Genomic DNA, 5,714 nt, shown 5'->3' on the forward strand with positions numbered 1-5,714 from the left:
TTAAAACACATTTTCTGAAAGAAAAGTATACATTATAGACTGGCACAACTAAATGTGTAAAAGAGTCCCAAAATAGATAAAAATATTCCTTAGCTTTGAAGTAAAGTTATGGTAAACTTGTATAAGTATATGGTTAGCCGAGAATAAAGATAGCAATGAAGACCACCTGTACAATCAGAGATCCTAGAAGAATCAGAAAGGAGTCGACATTATCTAATTTCTGATGTTTTATCACACAAAACTTGAATTGTGTTCTTCATGTACTAGTTCTGGGATAAACCAGGTAAAACAATTTGATATTAACTGCTTTCTTGCCTACTGAAACCCTTATCAGTCTCCCTAATGAACTTCCTAGATTTCCCAAATATATTTTTGAAATCAACTGAATTCTAATCATCACAATATTAGACAACTTGAAGTCCGCTAAATTACTCATTAAATAGCTATCTTACTTATTTATGAGCACAAAGAGAGTTGCAATGACATAATATGAAAATCATTCAAACTTACTTGTCAAAAGTCCATAAAACACAAATACTTAGTTACTTATTAACAGTTACCCAATAGTTAATTTCATTTGTCTTATTTTTGCTGTGACTACTCTGAGCAGACACAATAACTCTGGCTAGCCTTTAATCACTGAGAGGGTGAATCTGATTAACTCTCATATTTTGGTAAAGGCTACTGCCAAAATTTTATATTATTGAATAGATATGATGAATTCTTCCAAGTCTTATGGATTAAATGGGAACAGAGTACGTTGCTGAGAAGACACGCATGCACTACTCAAAAACGCTGTGCTTGGAACCAGTCATTAAGGTGATTTCTCTTTCAGTCTAGTTTTGGTAATAATCAGTATGATAAAAGTGAAATGCCCATCATGGTTTTCTCTTTGTTAATTTCAAGAAACCTATGGTGATACTTCTTTATTTGAATTTCTAGAAACTTGATTAGAAAAATGATTATAACACAGAATAAGATCTGAAGATATACCAATATTTAACATGAGATAGAAAATATGAGATCATTCGAATACTCAGTACTGTGAGGATAGCATAATTATTTTAAAATAAACTTGTAGCATACATAATTTATCATCTAGTCATTTATTTAGGGTTGAACACAATTCTTCTTATTCTATGTAACTCAGTAGAATACTAACAATAATAATATAGTAATAAAAAGCTAATATTTTTGCATGATATGTGCTATAAAATGTTTTACTCATATGTACATTGTATTATACATACATTTACACACTTAACTCCCACAAGGAATTTACAAGGTCAAGAGAAGTAAACTAGCCATTTGCATAGTGGTAAGTGATAGACCTGGGATTCCAATCCAGGCAATCTGACTTCAGCCTGTGTCAGAGTGTCTTAAGATACTGCTTTGCTAGAAAATTAGAATTTGTCCACAGTGGTTTTAGCTTTAGTGGCATATTTTATATATTGCATTGGTGTACTTTACAAAAATGATACATGCATGAAAAATGAAGATAATACTGATATATTTAAATAAGCATCATTCTGATCAAAATTTCTAATTGTTAACATCTGCATGTTTCTTTGGAGATCTTAATTTCAATTATATAAAATACATATATGAACATACCTCATTTTTATTTTGATACACATAAACAGGATAATGTATGAGGTATGTTTGGAAAAAGTCCAGCTATTGTTAATATAACAAGAATGGTTTGTGTGGCATCGATGTAACCTGGCAGCCAAGGAGAGTGGACCTGAATGTGTACGTGTGAACGATGAGTACCAGTGAACAACTAGTGCTTTGCTGTACTAGTCAGTGGGGGCAGTAGATGACTTTGAGTGAGCATGTTTACTGTGTGTCCATCCTGTTCAAAATGACTGAGTGACTACAGCAACAAATCTGCATCAAATTTTGTGTTAAGCTTGGTCATTCCTCCATGGAAACTATCTGCATGGTTCAGAAGGCCGCAGCCATGGACAGCTGGTGACAGGCAGCTTTATCAAGACAAAGCACCTCCTCCTGCATCACATCTCATGCAGAGATTCTTGGTGAAACAGCACATCACCCAGGTGACTCGGCCCCTCTAGAGCCTAGATTTGGTGCCCTGTGACTTCTGGCTTTTCCCAAAACTAAAATCACCGTCAAAAGGGAAGAGATTTTAGACCATGGATGAGATTCAGGAAAATATGATGGGGCAGTTGAGGGCAATTGGGAGAACTGTGTGAGGTCCCAAGGTGCCTACTTTGAAGGGGACTGAGGTGTCATTGTCCTGTGTACAGTGTTTCTTGTATCTTCTTCAATAAATCTCTGTTTTTCATATTATGTGGCTGGATACCTTCTGGACAGACCTGTTATATACTCATCTGAAAAATATTTTCTATGTAATAGATCACGGGGATTTTTCCTTATATATTGTGTGTTGGTAGTAAATTCTGAGACCCTTTTTGCCTCACATGACAAACTCTATTCATTCTGTATGGTTCTCTTCTGCTTCAGGTTGGCCAAAAAGACTATAACAGACAATGGTAATTGGAGACAAATGATAATTTTGCAAAACCGTCTAATCATATGTCTATTTACAATTTTTATTGTGGCATAATGCAGTTAACAAAATATACCATATTAACCACTTCTAAATGTACAGTTCAGCGGGGCATTCGTATGATTGTGCATCCATCCCCACCGTCCGTCTTCAGAACTCTCTCTGGCAAATCCGAAGCTCTATACCCATGAAGCAGTGACTCCCCAAGCGCTCTCCCCGCAGATCCTGACAGTCACCCTTCTATACTTCCTGGGTCAGTATGTCTTCCAGTTTGTCTGTGTATTTGTTGGGCTCTGGAACAATGGGCAAAGTTTTGGAGTGGCCAGACTTTTGAGAAAGATGTTTACAAAGAGTTGTCTTATAAAGATAGCTCATTTTTTACTTCAGGTTGAATTGAGATAGGTGTGTTGATGCTCATGTTAGTTATATCTGAGGTTGAGTAATTAAATAGTGTTTTTTTTCCTCATAAAATATTGTGAAATGTATTAGCCTTTTTGTAATCTATTGCTAATATGGAAATAAGTAATTGAATCCTTTTGAGTTTGAAAAACAACACTGGGCTGTAATATCACTATGGGGGTTGAGGTAGGAGTTGTATTTATACTTTAAACCACAGAATAAAATATACATCCATTTTTTGTGCTTTGCCTTGTCACTATGTTTGTAAAAGAAAAGATTTGTGATGGCAGGTAATGCATTCATAACACCGATCTTTCAGCTATCCATGAGTTCCTTCTAACATTCAGAATTCTAGGTCAGAGTTCTGTTGTGTCTGTTAACAGCACTACCTTGCTTCCTGTCAGGCTTCTTGTCATTAAGCAATAGTGGTATTCAGGACTTGTGTGGAAATGTCGGTTTCTGAACGTTTGCCTTGCTCTACTGATCTTTGGTGGCCACGAGAAGAAAAGACAGGCAGCCATTCTGCCCAAGAGCACACAGGCTCCATGTTGTCTGTTAGTTCACCAGCTAATTTCTTCCTTATACTTTCTCACTTTCCTTTTAAAATTGCTTCTAAGTCAGGCCCGGTACCACACTGACATTTGAGTGTATGTTGCTTTGTTTGAAATAAATTTACTTTGTTTGCCAATTACTCTTCTCCTTATAATAACTTAACGCACAGGAAGAGCTGCATGAAAATGTGGAGCCATTTGTTTAAACATATTAAAACCATAAGACAGCAATAGCCAAAAAATTCAACCACATGAGGACTTTGCTAAACCCAGGGCCCTGTGACTACACAGGCTGTATGCCCAGGAAGCTAACACAAGGGACCCACACTGAGGTTAATCAGGAGGGCTATTGGAGCGGATATTTTCAAGCTGGACCTTTTTCTTCAGATTCCACTTTTCATTGTGCCTTATTTCATTCTTGTAATTTTAAGAATGTCAGTACTCTGAAGCCCTTTTTAACTATTTTTAGCTACATCTTGATGACTAAGACCTATTGTTATAAATCCACTGATTTAGGGCCTTCTATATCTTCAACATCATGTGTAATATTTTAAACCATTTGAAATAATTTAACTATAATTTTACCCAATGTCTGACATTATGTACTGTAAAACATTTCTTAATGTATTACCTTTCCCTCCTAATGTGTAGAATATTCTGTTCTGCTACGTATGTTCCATCATTACTCCACAGGGCCCTGGCGGAATTTATTTGTTTGCATTATTGAGCCAGTTCTGCATCCTTCACAACACTATTTCTTGATCAGCACTCTCCCTTTAGATCTCATTGGAGATATTATACAAGTAAATCGCACACCGCCACAGTCTGCGCCAGCCTCGTGGGTCCCCGGCGGTGCTTGCTCGCTTCTCTGTTGGCTTCGGGATGATGGGCCAGAAGACACTCTACTCCTTTTTCTCCCCAGCCCTGCTAGGAAGCGATGTGTCTGTAGCCCGGAGCCTGCGTGGCAGCGGTAGCTGAGGAGAGCCGGGATGCAGCAACTAGCCTGGCCAAGAAGGCCCCGGGGGGGAGCGGGAGGAGCCGGGCATGTAGCTCTGGTCCCGCTGATCCCGGAGCACGTGGTCCGCGTCCAGAACGAGGCCACGGCCCTGTTTCCACTCACAGGCCAGTGGGTTTCAGTGAAAGTTGGAAGAAGCACCTCAGCACAGAGTTTGGAAAACCGTATTTTATAGAGCTAATGGGATTTGTTGCAGAAGAAAGAAGACATTACACTGTTTATCCACCCCCGCACCAGATCTTCACATGGTCACAAATGTGCAATGCGAGAGACGTGAAAGTTGTCACCCTGGGACAGGATCCACACCATGGGCCCAGTCAAGCTCCTGGGCTCTGCTTCAGTGTTCAAAGACCCGTCCCACCTCTCCCAGGTTGGAAAACATTTGCAAAGAGCTGTCTGAAGGTACAGATGGTCTTGTGCCTCCTGGTCACGGAGATTTATCTGGGTGGGCCCAGCAAGGTGTCTCCTGCTCAACACTGTGCTCACGTTCTGGGCGCATCAGGCCAATTCTCATAAGGAGAAAGGCTGCGAGGCATTTGCCATTGTGTCCTGGCTAACCCACAACTCAAGGGGTCTCACCTTTTTGCTCTGGGGTTCTTAGCTCAGAAGAAGGGCAGCGCCATCGACAGGAAGCACCACCACGTGTTGCAGACTGCCCACCCCTCCCTGCTGTCAGTTACTGAGGGATCTTTGGGTGCAGGCATTTCTCTAAAACCAGCAAGCTGCTGCAGAAGTCTGGCAAGGAGCCCATCAACTGGAAGTGGCTGTGACCCTGAACTGGAGGGGGTGTGGTGGTCTCTGGGCCGTTTCTAGCAGTTTGTCAGTGGCGAAGTCAAATTGAAAAAATAATTTCCCTAGTGCTTCTTAAGCATTCTGCATACGGGAGAGAAAGCTTGGGCACGAGCCGCGCTGCCCTGCAGTGGCAGCTTTATCCAGCAAAGACTGGAATCCGTGACGGCGTCTGTCTTTGCATTGTGGCTTTTGGCCTGGACAGCTCAAATACTCGATGCTCCTCCCCTCTGTTTGCTTTATGGTTAAAGATGGCACCTTTTTGGTATATGTAATTCGCTGCTACCTTTTTTTACCTGTGAGTTATACTTTAGGTTATGAGGTGTTAGGTGTTTTTATTTAGAATGGCTCCCTTTGCACATCCTGGTGTCCAGTCTGGGCCTGTTTCCTCCTTGAAGGAAATGGGATTATGTTTTTTGGGGGAGGG

The 5,714-nt window shown here is 40.4% G+C and overlaps 1 pseudogene; it reads left to right on the forward strand.

The window, feature by feature from the left end:
• Positions 1-4,365: 4,365 nt before the first annotated feature.
• LOC112302554 (uracil-DNA glycosylase pseudogene) lies at positions 4,366-5,268 on the forward strand (annotated as a pseudogene).
• Positions 5,269-5,714: the final 446 nt, after the last annotated feature.

The sequence above is a fragment of the Desmodus rotundus genome, chromosome 2 (assembly GCF_022682495.2).
Source record: "Desmodus rotundus isolate HL8 chromosome 2, HLdesRot8A.1, whole genome shotgun sequence".
Classification (NCBI taxonomy): domain Eukaryota; kingdom Metazoa; phylum Chordata; class Mammalia; order Chiroptera; family Phyllostomidae; genus Desmodus; species Desmodus rotundus.